The sequence below is a fragment of the Miniopterus natalensis genome, chromosome 1, assembly GCF_054644295.1.
Source record: "Miniopterus natalensis isolate mMinNat1 chromosome 1, mMinNat1.hap1, whole genome shotgun sequence".
Lineage (NCBI taxonomy): Eukaryota > Metazoa > Chordata > Mammalia > Chiroptera > Miniopteridae > Miniopterus > Miniopterus natalensis.
In genome coordinates this window covers 140,370,525-140,391,082 of record NC_142081.1, presented here as the reverse complement: position 1 = coordinate 140,391,082, position 20,558 = coordinate 140,370,525, and the positions used below count along the sequence as shown (strand labels likewise).

Below are 20,558 nucleotides of genomic sequence, written 5' to 3'. Positions count from 1 at the left end.
TTACTGCGTATTTCCTCATCTGTTAAATGAAAGACTTAGACAAAATAACATTTCTGAAATTCCTCTGAACTTCAAATCCAGCATAGTTAGGTATATATTATACATGACTACTTGCAGCATATTACAAATGTTAAATAAATATTTGTTTCATTGCATTTTGTAAGTGACCTTTTAATTTCCTTCCAAGGGAAAAAAATAGTATTACATTCAAAAGCCTGTATAAACACTTCAGAACTATGAAGGTTTAATTCAGGGTTTCCTACAGATTATACTTTCTGCAATATTTTTCATAATGTGAGAATATTAGGGGCCTTAAAAGGTGAAACTTACTAACTCTTCTCCCAACTTAAAAAGAGAATCTTTCAGTGAGAAAAAAAGTATTCATTAGAAGTGTTCTGTTAAATCATACTTTTTTGGGGGGGTGGAAGAGAGAGAGAGAGTAAGAGAGGGAGAGAGAGAAAAACATCGATGTGAGAGAGACATTTATTGGTTGCCCCCGCACATGCCCCTACCAGAGCCAGGGATCAAACCTGCAACCCAGGTACTTGCCCTTGACCAGCAATCTAACCTATGACCCTTCAGTGCACAGGCCGATGCTGTAACCACTGAGTCACACTGGCCAGGGCGACACATTTTTGGTAATGAAATTGATAGGGACAATTAATTTTTTCTATGTTGGCTGTGCTGCTACTATGTTGTTATGCGTTTGTATTGCTTTTCTGACAGCACAGAGAGCAAAGGTACTTTGGTCTTATTTCCATAAACTAAACTTCATTTGCTTTTTCATAAATTAAAAAAAAATCTGCCCTGCTGGTGTGGCTCGGTGGTTGAGTGTCAACCCATGAACCAGGACCCATGACCCAATCCCCAGTCAGGGCACATGCCCCAGTTTTGGTCTCAATTCCCACTACGGGGCATGCAGGAGGCAGCCGATTGATGATGTTTCTTTCTTATCGATGTTTCTATCTCTGTATCCCTCTCCCTTCCTCTCTCTCTAAAAATCAATAAAAACATAAAAAATAAAATAATTAAAATTTAATAACAGTTGACATATAATATTACATTAGTTGCAGCTGTATAACATAGTAATGAAAAATTTATATAACATATAGTGATCCCCCAATAAGTCTAATACCCCCGACACCATACATAGTTGTTACAATAATACTGACTATATTCCCTATGCTGTACTTTATATCCTCAGGACTATTTTGTAACTACCAATTTGTACGTCTTAACCCCTTCCCCTTTTTCACCGAGCCCACCAACACCCCTTCCCACGTGGCAACCATCAGTTTGCTCTATGAGTCTGTTTCTGTGTTGTTTGTTCATTTAATAAGTAAAATCATATGGTATTTGTCTTTCTCTATCTGACTTATTTCACTTAGCATAATACCCTCTAGGTCCATCCATGTGGCAAATGGCGATTTCTTTTTTTTATGGATGAGTAACATTTCATTGTATATATGTACCACATCTTCTTTGTCCACTCGTGTTGATGGAACTTAGGTTGCTTCCATTTCTTGGTTATTGCTGCAGTGAACATAGGGATGCATATGTCTTTTCAAATTAGCGTTTTGGATTTCTTTGGATAAATACCTAGAAGTGAAATACCTGGGTCATATAATAGTTCTCTTTTTTAATGTTTTGAGGAACCTCCAAAGTGTCTTCCACAGTAGCTGCACCAGTTTACAATTCCACCAACAGTGCACAAGGGTTCCCTTTTCTTCACATCCTCTCCAACACATTTCTTAAACCAAATGTTAAGTATCCATCCCTTCAGAGAATAGATGATGTGAAAAAGTGCCCTGTTTCTTAGATCCTCTGAAGAATGTAGATTTTGTTTTTAAGAGGAAGTTCACTCCTGCATGCCAAGACAAAGGGGAAAAAGTTTACCTGTTTTTAATCCCTAAAGAAAAATGTGCATAAAATTGCTATTTACTGTGTTCAATTTGTTAAAGTGACAAATTCCTGGATTAATCTTTGAGGGGAAAAAAAATCAGTCTATTGAAAAACTTGAAATAACAATGAGTCATTTTAGTAAGTAAAGGAAATAAAGTCCAGTTTTGAAAATGATGTATTTGCTACATGAATGCAGTTGATGGAACTAGGGGAAATTCAGAGAAATTTGCTGATGTATTTTCTTTAATACTCAGTTAATGCAAAAATCCATTTAGTCAGATATGAATTACATAGTAAATTAAAATATCCTTGAACTCAGACTAATGTTCTTCAGAGAACTCCTCTCAACACACTGATGTATATAAACAGGATTATAATTGAACAGAAATTAATACCAGTTAGGAAAAATCTTGAGACTTCTTCATGACTTCATTTAACAAAATATTGACTGAGGGTAGATGCATACATGGAAATATAAACATATTGCTCACGCCTATAAAAATAGTGTATATAATTTCTTAATGGTAGGTAGCAATGACTTCAAAAGATCATAGATCTTTGTCACAGCTCTTGACATACTAGACTGGCTGGCCACTTGATAATTATTCTTGATATATATCTGCCTACGTCATATAAATTGTTCAATTATTGGTAAACTTATTATTAAAATTGTGCTGCAGAACTATTAGGGAACAGTATAAAGGTTTATGTTTGTTTGTTTTTACCCGCATGAGAAAGCTAAACAATTTCAAATATGATGACTATGATGTTATTAAAGATTGAGACCAAAATTTGTTATCATTTAATGCTTCAGTTGCTAAAGAGTAAATCTGACCAAGTGGATGGATGCATATCTTTTAAGTTTGTTACAGAGGAAAGTGAACATGATCTCTTAAAATAAAACTGAAAAAGTCTAAAAATTGAAAAAAATGACCATAGATCTTTGTCAACATACACATCGAGAAAATGATTATAAACATGCAGTTAATATGCTAATTTGTAACAGTCTCTTTCAGAGAAAGAAGCAGAGGGAATACTTCCCTACTTAGTCTATGAGACCGTTGCCCTAATACCAAAACTAGACAAAGACTTTGTAAGAAAACGGAACTATAGATTAATATCTCTCATGAACATAGATGCAGAAATCCTCAGCAAAATATTAGCAAATTAAATACCACAATGTATAAAAAGAATTATATACTATGACCAAGTGTGATTTATGCCAGGTATTCAGGGGTAATTCAACATTCAAAAATCATTTAATGTGACTTAATCATATTAACAGGCTAAAGAAGAGAAATACACATCATTTTATCAGTAGACACAGAACAAGCATTTGACAAAATCTAACACTATGATAAAAACTCATGGCAAACTAGGAATAGAGGGCAACTTCCTCAACTTGATAAAGAACCATCTATAAAACAAAACTTACAGCCACCATCACACTTAATGATAAGAAACTCAAAGTTTTTCCACTAAGATTAGGATCAAGACAAGACGTCCCCTCCCACTACTACTTTTCAACATAGTACTGGAAGTCCTAGCTAATGCAATGAGAACAAATAAGAGAGTGGGAAGGAAGAAATAAAACTGCCTTTGTTCTTTGATGACATGACCTTCTATGTAGAAAATCTGAAATAATCAACAAAAATACTCCAGCAACTAATCATTTATAGCAAGTTACAGGGTATAAGGTTAATATATAAAAGTCCATTTTCTATGTACCAGTAGTGAACAAATGGAATTTGAAATTGAAAACACAATGCCACCTACATTAATATCCCCCCAAATGAGATACTTAAGTATATATCCTTTTAAAAATTGTACAATATCTATATGAGGAAAATATAAAACTGATGAAAGATATCAAAAAAATAGCTAAATAAATGGAATGATAGTCCACATTTGTGGATAGGAGGACTTGATATTATCTCAAGATATCAGTTCTTCACAATTTATAGAAACAACATGATTTCAGTCAAAATCCCAGCTAGTTATTTTGTGATTATCAACAAATGGATTTTAAATTTTAAGTGGAAAAGCAGAAAACCCAATATTCAAGCACAATATTGATGGATTAGAAGGCGGAGGACTGACACAACCTGACTTCACGTGTTACTACAAAGCTACAACCGTTAATACAGCATGGCATTAGTGAAAGGATAGGCAAAGAATCAGTGGAACAGAATGGAGAACCCAGCAGTAGACACACATAAATATAGTTGACTGATCTTTGTTTGACAAAGGCAGACCAGAAACAAAGACAATCTTTTCAACAAATGGCGCTTAACCAACTGGTCATCCACATGCAATGAAATGGATCTAGACACAGATCTTACACTCTTCACAAAAATTAACACCAAATGGATCATGGCCTTAGTGTAAAATGCAGAACTATAAAATTCCTAGAAGATAACAAAGGAGAAAACCTAGATGACTTTGAGTATGGCAATGACTCTTTAGATGCAACACCAAAGACCATGATCTGTGAAAGTAATAATTTTTAAGCTGGAGTTCATTAAAATAAGCTTCTGCTCTGCTAAAGTCAGTGTCAACAGGATAAGAATACAAGCTACAAACTGGGAGAAAATATTTGCAAAAAGACATATATGGTAAAAGACTTTATTCAAAATATACAGAACTCTTCAAACTCTTAAAACAAAAAAACGAACAACCTGATTTTTAAAATGTGCAAGAGACCTGAACAGACATCTCACCAAAGAAAATGTACAGATGACAACTAAGAATATGAAAAGATGCTCAACATCAGATGTCATTAGGGAATTGCAAATTAAAACAACAGTGAGATCCCACTACACAACTATTAGAACGGCCAAAACCCAAAAACTGGCAACACCAAGTGCTGGCGAGGATGTGGAGCAACAGAAACTCTTCATTCACTGCTGGTGGGAGTGGAAAATGACACAGCCACTTTGGAAGAAAGTTTGGCAGTTTCTTACAAAATTAAACTTACTCTAACCATACAATCCAGCAATTATGCTCCTTGGTAGTTACACACAAGAGTTGAAAAGTAATGCCTAGACAAAAACTTGCTCATGGATGTGTCTCGCAGCTTTCTTTACAATTGCCAAAACTTAGTCACAACCAAGGCGCCCTTCAGTCAGTGAATGAGTACACAAACTGGTATTCAGACAATGGAATATTATTCAGCACTAAAACGAAATAAGCTACCAGGCCATGAAAATACATGGAGGAACCTTAAATGCATATTACTAAGTGAAATAAGTCATTTTCTAAAAGCCACATACAGCTTGATTTCAATTGTATGACGTTCTGGAAAAGGTGAAACTATGGAAACAGTAAAACGGTTAGTGGTTTCCAGGGACTCAAGGGTAGGAAGGGGTGAATAGGCAGAGTACAGGATTTTTAGGGCAGTGAAACTATTCTATAATGTTCAGCAGTGGCGGATACATGTCATTTCACATCTGTCAAAACTCACAGAATGTATACCACCAAGAGTGACCTTAATGGAAACTATGGACTTTGGGTGATAATGATGTGTCAGTGTAGGTTCTTCAGCTGTAAAAAATGACCACTGTGGTCAGGGATGTTGGTGGGGGGGATACATGTGTGTGGACAAAGTGTATGACTACTCTGTACTTTGCTAACGTGTACGGTCACGCTAAATCAGTCCTCAAAAATAAAGTTTATTAATTAAAAAATGTAAAACAACCAGAAAAAAATCTTAAACTTACAGAAAGAAAATAAGCGAGGCAATAAAAGCATATCGTTTCCTCCTTGTGGGTAGCTGTAGTGTTTCAGTTCAAGTCCTCTTTTGACTCTCAGTTTTTCAACCTGAGGTTGAGGAAAAGAACCTGATCTCCTTAATTGGACCACAACTTTATTTGCAATGAACTTTTAGCACCAGTCAGTCATAGAAAGGCAAGTGGAGGAGGGGATAGGAGGGAGTCAGTTAATGGGCACAATTCAGTTGGCTTCAGTGCCCATGGTACCTCAGGCTATGAGCCAGATTCGTGTGCCTACAGACACCATGCCTTTTCTCAGCGTGGAAGATGAAGTCTTACTTGGTTTTATGTGAGGATTTCCCCCTTCATCACTGCTCAGAAAGATAAAGGGTATATATTCTCTTCATTTAGGAAATGACTGCTTTTAATAGAAACTTATTTTTGGTTAGTCATTACACTTTGATGGTTTACGTCACCTCTGATATGCTTTCTGATAAAGCATGACATCATTCATGGCTCTAGAGATCACCTGACACATAAACCTGGAGGGCACGTGGAGGGAACACTGACATCTCACTATAAGACTATCAGCTGGGGGGAAAAGGGACATCTGTAGTACTTTCAGCAGTAAATATAAAAACATTTCAGAAATTAAAATAAAAACAACTTCATCTACAGTGAAGGTCTCTAAAGCAGTTGCATTCCCAGTAGGACCTAATTAAGTTGATCTCACTATTAGGTTCTTTAGTTTTAGTCATTTTTTTCTCAAAAGGAAAGCATTTTTTCTAGCATGCAAAGTATCTGGCTTTTAATGGCTGCTGAGCTGAAGTAACATGCATCTACTAATAGTTGTTCAGGTATTTGTTTCTATTCTGTTTTTTCTGGTTTGGTGTTAGAGGTTAGAGCAGGTATGCCTCTCTGGTCCACTGACAATCTTTCTTAGAGATGACACTTTCACATTCTCAAGTATGAGGAGTTAGGTGCTCCCATTTTCATTTAGCTTCCTATCCACTCAGAGTCAACAGAGTCAGGATGTTTAACATTGGTTTCCATGGCCTGGGAACCCCAGTTAATTTGGTGTAAAGGGCTTTTCCTAGACAACGTTCTCTAAAGACAGAGTCAGTGGATCCTTTATTTCCAAACTCCTCTTTTCTCAGTGATGACTCAAAAATGGCAATTTTATTCTTTCACTGCCTAAAAATACTGCCCCCTTCCAAAACCTGTGCCATTAATACAAAGAGGAGAAAACAAACTCTCACATCTGCTCTTTTTTATTTGCATATGTTTAAAATACATGCACACGTGTTCTATAATTATTGAGCTCTTTTGTTTTAAAGTATATATAGTGTGTTTGATTTACTAGGGAGCAGAGTTACATTTATTTCAGAGCTTATTTTTTGTATACTGAAATACCATGACACAAAGAAAACTTTCTGAAATGTAAATATTCTTCATTATTTACCACTATCACAAACTATATTTCACATTCTAATTGGTATTGTCCTTTTAGGATTCTTTATAACTCAGACTTTTGTTCCTTGTTTGCCTCTCTAAAAGTAAGTTTTAAAATGAAGTCTCTGGCTCTCTAAATTATTATCACCATTATTATGCTCATTTATATTTCTGCGTAGAAGATTTTAAAGACCTTTAAAAAGTTTCTGTTGTCAACTCCCCTCTATATAATCTTTGGCCAAGTCTTTTGTTATTTCCTTTTTTGGAGTGTTCATGTGTCTCTCTCTGAGTGATTTGTGACTCTCAATAGAGTTACAATTAATATGCTTTTAGAGGCTTTCTTTTTCCTGGGAGTTTCTTGATGATTTTTACTTTATCATGTCTTGACACACCATAGCACAAATAGTGCTTTTCTACTTGCTTGTACTCTTGTGTATTAGAGAAAGTGGTTGTAGACAACCAACTCTTCTTTTGGTTTCTACAACACAGTGGTTGCTAGGTAACTTTAATCCCTTTCAACAAGAGGACAACAACAAATCCTGTCCCCTTTAAATTTGTATATTTCACTTAGAAGATTTAGTCAATAAAAAATAAAAACATTTTCAAAAATTGCAGTTCTATATAGAGCACCTCCTGCATCTCTAACATAGCATGAAATATTGTTTAATTTGGCTGCCATTTCTTCATCTTTATGATATGCTTGTTCATAAGAAATCTTTTAAGTAGGACTAGTTGTACAGCATCTCCAGGAAATTTAATATATGAAAATCCAGTTTAACATGAAAATGATAGTTTTATGAAAAGTATTATGCCAAAATTTTGTTGTTAAAATATCTATTAGGATTTCTCATTCATTTACATGACTCTCTAGTCTTAAGTGTGATTGAATTTACATCTTTTTATACTAACTGTCTTCTTTATTTAGGGAGGAATATACTTCAATTCTGTCATCCTGGTCATTACTTAAAGGTTTAATCTTATATTTTTATTTTTCAATAATTTTAAAATTGTCATAAAATATTTTATATAATTTTCATAGTTAATTTTAGGGAAAAAACACCTTTCATCTTTAATTTTTCATTCCTTCCATCAGATTTCCCCATGATGTTGCTTCCTAGCTATTGCCAAAGTTAATAGTTACATTTTCTCCAATAACAAGTGGTAGATTTGCAAAGACTTTTAACATTTGCTTAATGCCTTTTTTATCCCGTCTAAGAATCATATAAACAGCCAGAACCGCCATGTGGCAGGTGTACATGAGCGTGGCTATGCTGATGGTTACGGAAACATGTCCAAGGGAGCTGGAGAATTCTGCTGTCCTAAGCCATGGGGCTCTCTCCTCATGATTCCCTAAACCTCCCACAGCCCATCAGCTATAATAATCTAGGCCTGTAGGTGGCCCCTAGGAGCCTCCTGCAGCACTGGGACTTGTGTTTTTGACATGCCAGCTCTTCATATTTTGGAAGGAGAATCATCATTTGTCTTAAGTGATGTTTAGTAAACTGCTGGGTTTTTTTAATCTTCACCCAAGGATGTGGAGAAGGGGGTGGGGCATAGATATCTGTTGCCTCCCATACGTGCCCGGAACCAGGGAGTGAACCCGCAACCCAGGTAGGTACGTGCCCTTGTGCCCTTGACCGGGAATCCAACGTGCACCAGCCGGGGCCAAAATGCATAATTTATTTTAACAATCCAGGTAATCATAACACTGGAGTTTTTCTATGTGTTCTGAAGTCATTTGAGTATAATATTCCATTTTAAGGAGCAAGATAAGATTAGAATCTTTGGGAAATTTGTTTTTCTCTCTCCTTTGCCTTATTGGAAGTAAGGTTTGATGAATTTTCCTTGTTTAAAGTTTTAGAATGTAGACAGTATTATAACTGAAGTAACATTGCTTTTTAAAAATGGTCATAAATTAAATGTTGGAAATTTTATATATAGTATAAAATTTTACTTTATATACCGTTTGTCATCTTATCAAGCATTAGAACTTTTCTCATTGATCCTTTGATGTTTATATTGATATTATTAATGTAATGGTTTTAAACCTTCACTCATATAGCTCATGATTTACAGCATCCTTTCATAATTGAATCATTTATATCATATTTAATAGATTTAAAAATGTATTCTTTTACTTCCCATGTCTTAAGGAAATGGGAAGGTGGGGTTAATATACACCTAATAATTTTCTTAAAGAGTAGAGGAAATGAACTCATTTTTTAAATATCTAGGTTAATGTTATAGGTTTGAAGCAGTTTTTTAAAAAGCAGTTAGGGTCTACCAGGTTATCGATCCTCAGTCTATGACTGTTATAAATGGATGTAATTAGCAATTCAATCTAAATGAGCCATGGTAGCAACCTCATTACTCTGAAAATTCCATTACATCACTTATAAAATTACTGTATCTAAAGGAATAGAATATACATTGTAAAAATTGCTTTGGAATCAGTAATTAGCGTTGTGACTCTCAGTTACAGTTACATATTACAATTTAAAGTTTATTCATTATAAAGTTTTAATATTTAAGTGTATTTAAATTGGGGTAACTCTACCAATATAATTTTGTTCATGTTTTTAATATCTCACTCATTTGTGCAGTACCTCTTTCTTTACATTTTTTTTTTTCCATCTGCATCAAATTAGATATCTAAGTCATGGAATCATAAAGCCCCAAATCTGGTTAGGAACAGAGACAATACAATTCAACATTTTACAGACATCTGTAGTCGCCTGTTTCCTTAAGTGATTGGCTCAAAGTCACGAAGTTATGGAGTATCAGTGTCAGAACTAGAACCTGAGATGGATGCATACTTTAATGATCTTGTCTTCCTTAGTTTGCTTATGGAAGTTATGGGGAAGAAGCTTCTTGTGAAATTCAGCTCAAAACTTAGCTCCCAGTAACATTATTGCCCTGCAGTCAATCAACCGTATAAACACCCTCGCCAATACCTAATGTTCCTTGTGTGGAGAAATGAGAAATCACAGACAAACCATTAAAATTGGCACATGCCCTTTTCTTCTCATATACCCCTTTCTTCTCTTTCATTACATGTAATTTCTAGAGAGGATCCCCCAAATCCTTGGGCATTGGGAAAGGCAATTCTGTTGTAGAGAATTATGTTTCCTGTTTTAGTGGATGAAAAATAATCCATATCCCGTACTGGCTTTTCAGAGTTAAGATACTGGGCACATCTCCATTGGTTTATAATAGCCCGGTCTCTGACCAAAGAGGTCAAGTACCAGCAGGTGTAAGAGTGTTGTAGAAATGTTTGTGTTCCAGATGCAAGAATTTGTATAGGCTTTTTCTGCTTGGTTTTACTTAGTGTTTTCTCCTAATGTGCATTTTCCACTTTGGATTTTGTGGGGGGTTTTTTGGTGTGTGTTTTTTTTAATATCTATTTCCTCATGCCCCCTCCCTGCCTTTCGTTTGTTTCTGGAAGATATAGAAGTTGAAAAGATAATCTACAAACAATGCCGAGTGAATTCATACCTGTACAGAATTCATTTCTGTTTGGTTCTTAAATTATTTCTTTGTGCAGTGGAAATACTATACCAAACAGTTTGTGACTGCTGGCTCGTATTTCAGCTTTGATTGGAAATTTTAGTTCTATAAAAGCTGTTGATTAGCAACAATCTTATTTGGTGTTTTTATCTTACTGGAACTTGTTCTGTAAGTGCTTACTGATTCTTTTCCTTGGAGTCACCAAGGAAAAATATGCTAGAAGTGCAGGGAGGAAATATGCAAGAGGACTTCCTTTAGTTTTCTTTTTAGAGCTTTGACTACTGGGGTGATTTTTTTTTTTAAAGCACTAATAGAACAGCCATTGCTGCCAAGTAGTTGACATTCTGAAATAGCACTTCCCTTTGGGCACCGTACAGTTGCGGCCATTTACTTGCAGAAAGAGGGTGTGGGTGTGTGTAAGAGAGAGCGAGGAGAGAGGGAGAAAGGGGAAAAACTGCGTTTTTGTGGGGATATTCTGAGGTCAGTAACCTGCTGTTCAGTGAACTCCAGTCTGACACCGTTTGCACCTGGAGGGCGATCACGCTGAACTGGGAGGCCGCCAAGGCAGCATGACAGCAGAGGGGAACACCTATTGCTCAGGAGCTTTGACGAGGCAGAGGAGCCCTGGCCGGTGTGCTCAGTGGTTAGAGCATCGGCCCTTGCACCGAAGGTCGCGGGTTTCATTCCCAGTCAAGGGCAAGTACCTGGGTTGCAGGTTCCATCCTCGACCCTGGTCGGGACACTTGCAGGAGGTAACCAGTCAATCTTTCTCTCTTTCCTTCCCGCTTCCTCTCCCTCTCCCCAACCCCCAACCCCTCCCTTCCTCCCACTCTCTCTAAAAATCAATGGAAAAAATATCCACGGGGGGGGGGGGGGGGGGAGGGAGGGGAGGGCTAGATCATCCTGTAACAAAAGTATTTAATGACTTTTGATCATTGATGGATCCAGCTGTTGAAAGGATAATGTATTTAAGGCCTCAAAGAAAGATTTCTATACCCAATGCATAGCTCATATTGATACATACATGTTTACAGGTGGAGTGACTAGTTTGCAGAGAAAAGTTGGCGTTTACTTTTTGAGAGCAAGTATCTGCTTCTAGGGTTTGAAATATACGCTAACTTATCTTTAACCAAATTGAGACATTTTCTTCATTGAATCTTAGCAGGTGCAGGCTGTGAGGCCTGGTAGATATGAGAGCACAGGCTCCGGAGGCCTGCCACCTGCAAAATGTGTGCGAAGGGGCATGACAAATAGAATTTTGAGGATTAAATGACTGTCAATAAATCTTAGCTACTTTTGTTATTTTTCTTCTACATTCTGAAAAAATATTGTAGAAAGTACATATTACCCTTTAAAACAGCAAATAGTTGATGCAGGTAAAATATACCAGAATAGGTTTCAGTTTAGGGGAACAAAGAAAAATCTGTCTTGGAACCGCATACCCTTAGTAAGACTGCAACTTTGACGGTGAGGTTTATTTCATTTAATTAAAAATGTAGACATGTGTGGGAGTAAGAACATTTAAATGAACTCATAGGCTTTCATTCTTAGATCTCTCTTAATCTCTCTCTCTTGTCTGAACCTGTCTTCAGCAACAGTTATCCTCCTGTTTGTTCTTCTTTGCATTCTAAGAGACTTTTCTTATAGTCTCAGAGGATCAGGTCAGAGGGGAAACTCAGTGTATAAGCTGACTGCCAGTATTCTGCATCTTCTCTAAGAATATTTACCACAGCCTCCTAAATAGTGTCACTAAACTTCTCTTTCAAAACAGGTGCCCAAGCACACGAGTTATCACTGTATTGATTCCTGAATGTTATCATATTGGAGACATTCCAAAACGGAACAAAGCCAGGACTGTTGACCACTGAGGAACTGTGTTCTAACAAGAGACCTGTGGTCTCTTACAGGTGTACATTCTATTTGTTGAGATGGCCTCCTTTTATAAGGGGGATCTTTGAGGCATAGAAAACTGGAACTTCACTTTCCTCCTTGATAGTTTGCCAGCTGGGTTCCCAGCCAACCAGATAACTGCTTGTAGTGACACTCATTCCTCTAGGACTCCCAATCCTGTGCCAGCCTCAGAGGGCAGTCCCACTAAACCCACTCACACCAAGGGCACCGCTGTCCTGAATGCCCCAATGTTTTAGGTAAAAACTTAATACCAAGTCAAGGGACTTGCGGGTAAAGTTCCAATAAAACTCTGAGTGTAAAGAATATGTTATTTTTACTGTTTAAGTTTTGTTTTACTATTTTAAACAGAAAACTGGAAAGCAAGTGTATAGGTCTGTTGCTCTGCCTTCCTCAGTGTTTAGTCCATACATTGCTAAACCCAGCCTTAGGAATTGATGCATGTACAGACAGTGACCCTTTTCTAGTGTTACCAATGTTTCTGTGATCCTTTCTAAAAGCAAGACATAGTTCATTGTCTCCAACCCTGACCTCCTGAACTTCACCTGCCTGATAATTATTTATTTGCATTGTATAGCTTCCTCAAATATGTCAAGAATGTCTTATTTCAGATTCCTTTCTAGAATTATCTGTTTCTCTGATTAATACCATCATTCTTTCAAGCTACCAAACTCAAAGCTTTATTACAAGTGAGTCTTTTTTTCTTCCTACATCGAGATTGTTACTAAAATCCACTTCTCAATCAGTAATATTTTCCTGCTTGATCATTTCTTTTCATTCCTCTGGAGCCCTCTTGTTCTCTTAACATTTTACACCTGAACTACTGCGATAATCCAGAATCTTGCTTATAATAAGTTATAGCACTGTAACCTTCTGCTATTTCACTCCCACTAGGATGGCTATAATAAAAACGACAGACAATAACAAGTGTTGGTAAGAATGTGGAAAAATTGGAACACTCCTACATTGCTGATAGAAATGTAAAATAGTATAGCCACTTTGCAAAAACAGTGTGACGGTTCCTCAAAAGGTTAAATATAGAATTACCATATGACCCAGCAATTGTACTCCTAGAAATCCCAATCCCAAGAAAATTGAAAACATACATCCACACAAAAACTTATAAATATTATAATATCTCATGTTCAAAGCAGCACTATTCACAATAACCTAAATGTGGAAGTAACCCAAGTGTCCATTGACAAATGAATGGATAAACAAAATGTAATATATACATATAATGGAATACTATTCAGCCTTTAAAAGGAAGAAGCTCTCCGCATAAGCAGCCAGAGGTGACCTCTGAAAATGATTTGGTGTTCACTTGACCCAGGAAGTCCCACAGAGTCATACAAATCAAGAGGTTCAAATCTTTGTGTTCACTTTAAGAACACTCTGAAACTGCCCTGGCCATCAGGGGTATGCATATTTGAAAAGCCACCAAGTATCTGAAGGATGTTCCTTTACAGAAGCAATGTGTGCCTTTACCTCAGTACAGTGGTGGAGCCAGTAGGTGTGCCCAGGTGAAACAGTGGGGCTGGACACATGGTCGGTGGCCCAAAAAGAGTGCTGAATTTTTGCTGCTCACGCTTAAAAATGCAGAGTCATGCTGAACTTAAGGGTTTAGATGTAGACTCTCTGGTCATTGAGCGCATCCAGGTGAACAGAGTTCCAGAGATGCAGTGCAGAACTTACAGAGCTCGTGGGCGGATTACCCCACACACGAGCTCTCCCTGCCACACTGAGAGGATCCTTACTGAAAAAGAGCAGATGGTTCCTAAACCAGAAGAGGAGGTTGCACAGAAGAAAAAGACACCCCAGAAGAAACAAGAAACAAAAACGTGTGGCCCGTAAGGAAATTCAGCATGAAATAAATGCTAATAAAAGGAAAAAAAGGAAGAAAATTATGACACCTGCTACCACATGAATTTGAAGACATTATGCTAAATAAAATAACCAGTCACAGAAGGACAAATGATTGTATGATTCTGCTTATATGAGGTACATAAAATAGTCAAATTCATAGAGGCAAAAAGTACAATCATCTTTGCCAGGGGCTTGGGGGAGGGAAAAATGGAAAGTCAGTGTTTAATGGCCATGGAGTTTCAGTTTGAGAAGATGAAAAAGTTCTAGAGATGGATGGTAAATATACTTAATGCCATATAACTGTACACTTAAAATATGGTTAAGATGGTAAATTTTATATTACACACATTTTACCACAATAAAAATACTTGTAAATAAATGTTCATAGCAGCATTATTTATAACAGCCAAAAAGTATATATAACTCAAGTATCCATCATGAATAAAGTGTAATATGTCTCTACAGTGGAATGTTACCCATAAAAAGAAATGATAATGGTAATACACACCAAAATGTAGATTAACCTTGAAAACATTATGCTAAGTAAAAGAAACCAGGAACAAAGAGCCAAAGTTTACATGATTGTATTTATTTGAAGTATCCAAAATAGACAAATCCGTAGAGACAGAAATTCCATTAGCTAGAGGAGGGGTGAACGGGAACTGACTCCTAATGGACACTGGATTTACCTGGGGAGTGATGAAGTTGTTCTGGAATTAGTGGCAGTAATGGCACAATTTTTGAATGTAGTAAAAATATTGAGTTGTATATTTTAAAGGGATGGAGTTTATGGTATGTGAATTATGTCTCTGTTTTTAAAAACCTACATGATGCCATGTTTCTGAGGAAACAGCAGGCCCCAGTCTCAGCTCACTGAGAAAATTAAGTGAGCTCTCTTTGTACAGTAGGGATGCAAACCACCTCACCAGCTGTTTGTGTTAAATGTGGTAACATATGTAATACATCCAGCACTGTGTCTGGCATGTACTGAGAACCCAGTAAATTTACTAAGACTCCTTGGGACACCAGCCTTCAACAGTGTCCAATACTATTCCAGATACTGTTTTCAGATATTGGGGGAAATGGCCCAACTCCTTTAGCGATTTTACCATTACTCTTTATGTTCCGGCTCAAACCTGCCTCTCCGAATTCTCATCAGGTCCCTTTATAGAAATCCTTTAGTCAGCATGGGCTTTTATCTCCCTCGCTCTGCTGTGCATATTCTGAAAGCAGTGTTCTCTTCCTGTCCCTCCCTGCCTGTCTCTGAATTTCACCCTGCTCTTAGAACTCAAAAGAAGACTTTCTGAAACCGTGCTTTAAACTTTCTCCTTAACTTCATGAACGGAAATCTCTACTTTTTGTAGCACCCTAGAGTCTCACTACATCTTTGACAAAGGCACTTAGGTTATATTTTTAAAGAATGTGTCCAGTCTCTCCAGCTAAATTAAAGCCCCTGAAATCAGGAGCCACATGTTATTATGCTTTACCTTCTCCTAGCACTTAGCACAGTGCCTGGATATAGTAGTCTGAATAAACATTTGCTATTTATGGGTTTAGTGTTACATCTCAACAAGTACAAGGGCTTAAACTAATGATTCTCAATCCTGGCTGTACCTTAGAATCCCCTGGGGAGTAAGGCTTTATTTTAGCCCAACAAATGAGAATCTCTGAGCAGAGGCCTCAGCTTCACATGCAGATGATACCATTGTGACCAAGGCTGAGAGCTCCTGGATTAAACAGATAAAGGACCAGAGAAGCCAGTGGGTCCCAGTCCTACTTGATTATCACTGTCAAGATGTGAGGAGCACCGATGTAGGTAGAGATTCTTTGGGCAGGACAAGTGCTCTACAAATATGAGACAGTGTTATTATGGTGCATTTGGGAGTTTCATTGCTTTGAGAAAGATCCTCCAACCCTAATTTTTTTTTTTTTTAACAGCCATCGGTGTAGTGGAAATATCCAATTATGGGCATCTTAAACCTTTTAAACTCTATGTAATAGCTTTCATACCAGATGTGCATGCCTTGTTCCTTTTTGCTAACTTAAAAATATTCATTCTGTGTCTTTCCCAGGCTGGCCAACATTCAGCAGCAGACCCTCTCAAGATTGTTTACTTGCCCTTGTTCCTGTTGAGCTACCACACTTGGAAGCAGGAGATGGGCTCAGCAGCAGCCAACAGGCCATGATCCAGGAGGAGCAGTGAGGGATAGAGCTGCTGGTAAGATAGTGGGGACAGTTGGTGCTTGGTTTGTAAGAAGTTTATTCCCACCTTAATGGTCAATGTCTCTTCCAACTTCAACTCTAAGTTACGTTGTACTCTCTCAACTAGCTTTATTACCTTGCTTTGGACACATGACTTAGCTTTAAGATCTATGAATTCCCTAAAGTCATGTGCTGACTTTTGTGTATGTACATTTTTGCTTGTTTCTAGAGAAAGGGTTTTCATTAGATTCTCAATATCTGTGAATTTAAAAAAAAGAGACGCGTGCCATTCAAATATCACTATAAGAAGCATAGGGAAATGTGATACCCATAACCACTTGTTTCAGTATTTCTCCTGTCCATTTTTACCTCCCCATGGCCACTTTGTCTCATTCTTGCTGAGAACCAAAAGAGTGATATTGGTGGTGATTTGCTGGGCTGAAAAGTGAGCACCTACTGAGCTGAGGCGGCTGGGTTTCGTGACAGTTTGGCTCCACAGAACTAGTGGAGAGCTAAAGTATAGAATGACAGAGCTCAGGAAAACCTGTGTGATATTTCACATGTTTTTTCCCCCCACATGATTTTTCTAAAAACACAAGTAGAGGTACTGACAGAGAGGGAGACACCAAATACGTTTTACATCATGTTCTTAAAGCTCATCTTAATAAAGATCTATTTATCCTGAATGCCATTCTGCTGCTAATGAGTGTCCCAGCCTAAAGGTTATTTATCTGATTATCACTTACGTGGATGAATAGAAGTTGGGAACTGGTGTATTATTCTTCCAAAATATTTAAGGTGAAGACTGGAATGAATTCCACCATATGTAGCTTTGTCTTTACTATAAACTATGGGGGCCTCATAAGAAAGAACATAGAGGTTAGGTAGAGAAAAGGAAGAACGTGGCTTTTACTTTCCTTCTGTAACTCCTTTAGCAGGTAACTCAGCTTTGGCTTCCCTGAATTTTGTTTATGCATTCAGCATAACAGATCTTCTAAAAAGCCTGTGTGGCTGTACTCTCTGCCCTCACTGCAGACGCGAAGTATGCACTCTGCCACTCGATACTTCTTAGAGGCTGACCTGGTGCTGGGAAACCCTTTCCAGCGTGTCCTCAGTTAAACTCCCATGATTCCTGGATGTTGCCATTTTCGAGACACGGGGCCAGTGCCTCTGCCTAGATTACCTCTCTGCCTGGGAACTTGAAGTCACCCTGTAAGGGAAAGAGAGCTCAGCACTGTAGTAACTCTCAGAATGAAAATTTTCCCCTTGCATGTTAATATTTTTAGAGTAATCATTGTCACTGAAAATAGACTTCCTCTTTCCCTTCTCTGGCTGGAAAATCTTAGGTAATTATGAATAAAGCATTCTTTGCTTTTCGCCTCCTCAGTGGATGCTTTGCCGCTCTCACTGTGAGGACTGTGACTGCTCACTCTGTACTTGACCTTAACATGACGACCGAAAGAAATTTTTAAACTGGGATTTTTATCTTTAGTGAAGACATAAGATTTTTCTCTTTGTTGGAGGTGAAGGGTGGGTAAGTAAGAAAGTGCAGAAGTTTAGGAAAAGTGTAAGATAAATTACAAGAAATGAGGTCAGGAAATGAAAGTATTAGATATAGGTAAAAAAATAAAAATAAAAGATTTTACAAGTGAACTACCAGAGGAATTGTTCCCTATGTCCAAAAAATATCTTATTCTGCATTTATTTTCTTATAGTTGGATAAGCTCAGTCTAGGACTTATTTTCAGTAACAAATAAGCCTAGGATTTATATTTTAGTAACATTTATTAGCTGTATGTTCTTTAGAAAATTATTTAACCCCTTTAAACCTTGTTTTACTTAGCAAATATGTCCTAGTTAATACTAATGAGATCATATACAGATAATACGTGCAGAGCTTGGCAGATAGTACATTCTCAATTTTATATTTTATGTTATTAATTACTATTATTAATGCTGCTTTCAGTTTTTTAATAGTGAATTTAGTTAAAGACACTTCTTGAATGTCTATCAAATACCAGGCACTCTTTAGGAACTAGAATGCATTAATGAGCAAAACAGATAAAAGTTTTTCTCCTTGTTTTGCTTAGAATCTAGAGTGGGAGACAGACATAAACAAGGTAAATAAATAAATAAAATGTATAGTATGTTAAACATCAAGAAATTCTAAGCATAAAAATTTAAAGTAGAGCAAGGAAGTTGGGGGCATGTTGAGGAAGTAATTGAAGATGGAGTAGTCAAAAACACCTCACAAGAAGATGATTTTTTGAGTAAAAGTGAAAAAGGAACGCAAACATAACTGTCAAGTTACGCGGGGAAAGAGCATTCCAGGTAGAGGAGGAAGAAAAGCCGAGAAGCCCTAAGACAGTGGGAGGGTTTCCAGTGAGTCAGGGAATCAGGGCATCTTATGCAGCTTAATCATGTTCCACCAGTAAACGTTCCCCCGCGTACCCCCGCGATTCAGAGAAGAACTTCGGGAGTTTAAGGAATGGCACCGTTTGTCTAGACGAAAACAAGTGGACACTTTGCCAAAAAAGCGGCAGGTCGTGGCCTAGATCTTACAGGATACAAAGAACGCGGATAATTGGTAAAAAGGTAGAAACTTTTAGTTACAAGATGACTACAGTCTGAGGATCTACTGTATAACATGGTGACAGTAATAACACTGTGTCATATAATTAAACTTTGCTAAGCGAGTAGAACTTAAATGTTCTCACACACAAAAAAGTTTAAATATGTGAGGTGATGAATGTGTTTATTAACTTCATAGGGGAATTCTTTCACAGCGTCCATGTATATCAAATTATCGTATTGTACATTGTGTGTATTCATCTTACAGTTTTGTCATTTATACCTTAGTGATGCTGAAAAAGAACCTCCAAGGAAAAAGTCCTAATTAAAGTTATTTTTATACATAGCGTCACACTCTCTACCGTAAAACAAACAACACACACACACACACACATACAGACACTCTCGAATGATAGGCCAGAAGAGGCTGGTGGAGGGGAAACTGCACGGGGCGAAGTGAAATAAGGATGTTGGCTTTGAGGTCGGGGGTCTGCCAGGCATAGGGCAAGGGGGAGGGGCAGAGGCAGGCAGTGTTGGGTCGAGTTGGTGAGGAGTGAGAGAGAAGATGGAAGAGCAGGTGAGGCCAAATTTTGTAAAACCCTTAAGCCCAGGCTTACGATGATTAAATGCTATCCTACAAATACCGAGCAACAGTTGGAGCACTAAGTAACAAAGTGATTCAGATCTTTAACAATATTGTTACTTTGACAAGTTTAGAAGAGTAGGGAGGTGGAGGAAGTGGTGAGCGTGATTTAGGAGTGAGGCTGAGAACGTGGATTATGATAATAGAAGTAAGACTGAAAAAGGAAGATAGATTTGATATCATTGAAGGAAAAAAATCATGAGGATTTCATTGCCGCTTCCACGTAGCGGATACGGGAGATGAGTCAAAAAGTTTCTCTTCAAGTTTTAAAATGACCAATTAAGTTGTTGGAGCTAAAAGAAATAGGGAAGTTGGGTACCCAGAGATGGAACATGGCTTTCCTAAGGTCATGCCATCAGCTATTGGCAAAACGTGGACTTGGCTCAGGCCTCGGTATTGAGAGCTCCCCTCCCACCACTCTCCTTGCTGGCTGTAAAAAGTGTTAGCAATTTGTGTTTTTCCCGCTTGCTTATGGAAACTAGAGTTAGAAGGTTTGGTTGTGCCCATTAAGACTGTGTTTAGCTGTTCTCCTAATTAATGTGGACATTTTTACCTTCTTTCATGAAACATATCTAACTTGTTTAGAAAGGGTCGAAGAAACATAGTAGGACTAGAAGAAGGTCATTGCCTGTATATGCTTAGATTCTCGAACCTAGTCATTGTTGATGTTTCCCGATTTAAAATAAGTCCTCTTTCTATCTCTTCAGTAGTTTGAGATGGAATAGCATTTCTATCACTGTACTTTTTTTTCTGTTTATCTTTCAGAAGAAAAATGGTTTCTGTTATCGCAAATTTAAA

At 37.4% G+C, this 20,558-nt stretch overlaps 1 protein-coding gene across 1 annotated transcript in view; it reads left to right on the top strand.

The window, feature by feature from the left end:
* TET2 (tet methylcytosine dioxygenase 2) overlaps nt 1–20,558 on the top strand; it is a 106,443-nt gene that overhangs the window by 17,140 nt on the left and 68,745 nt on the right. Inside the window, exon 2 of the mRNA XM_016223597.2 lies at nt 16,418–16,563. The gene's annotated coding sequence lies outside the window, so the exon portion shown is untranslated. The remainder of the gene's footprint in view (nt 1–16,417; nt 16,564–20,558) is intronic.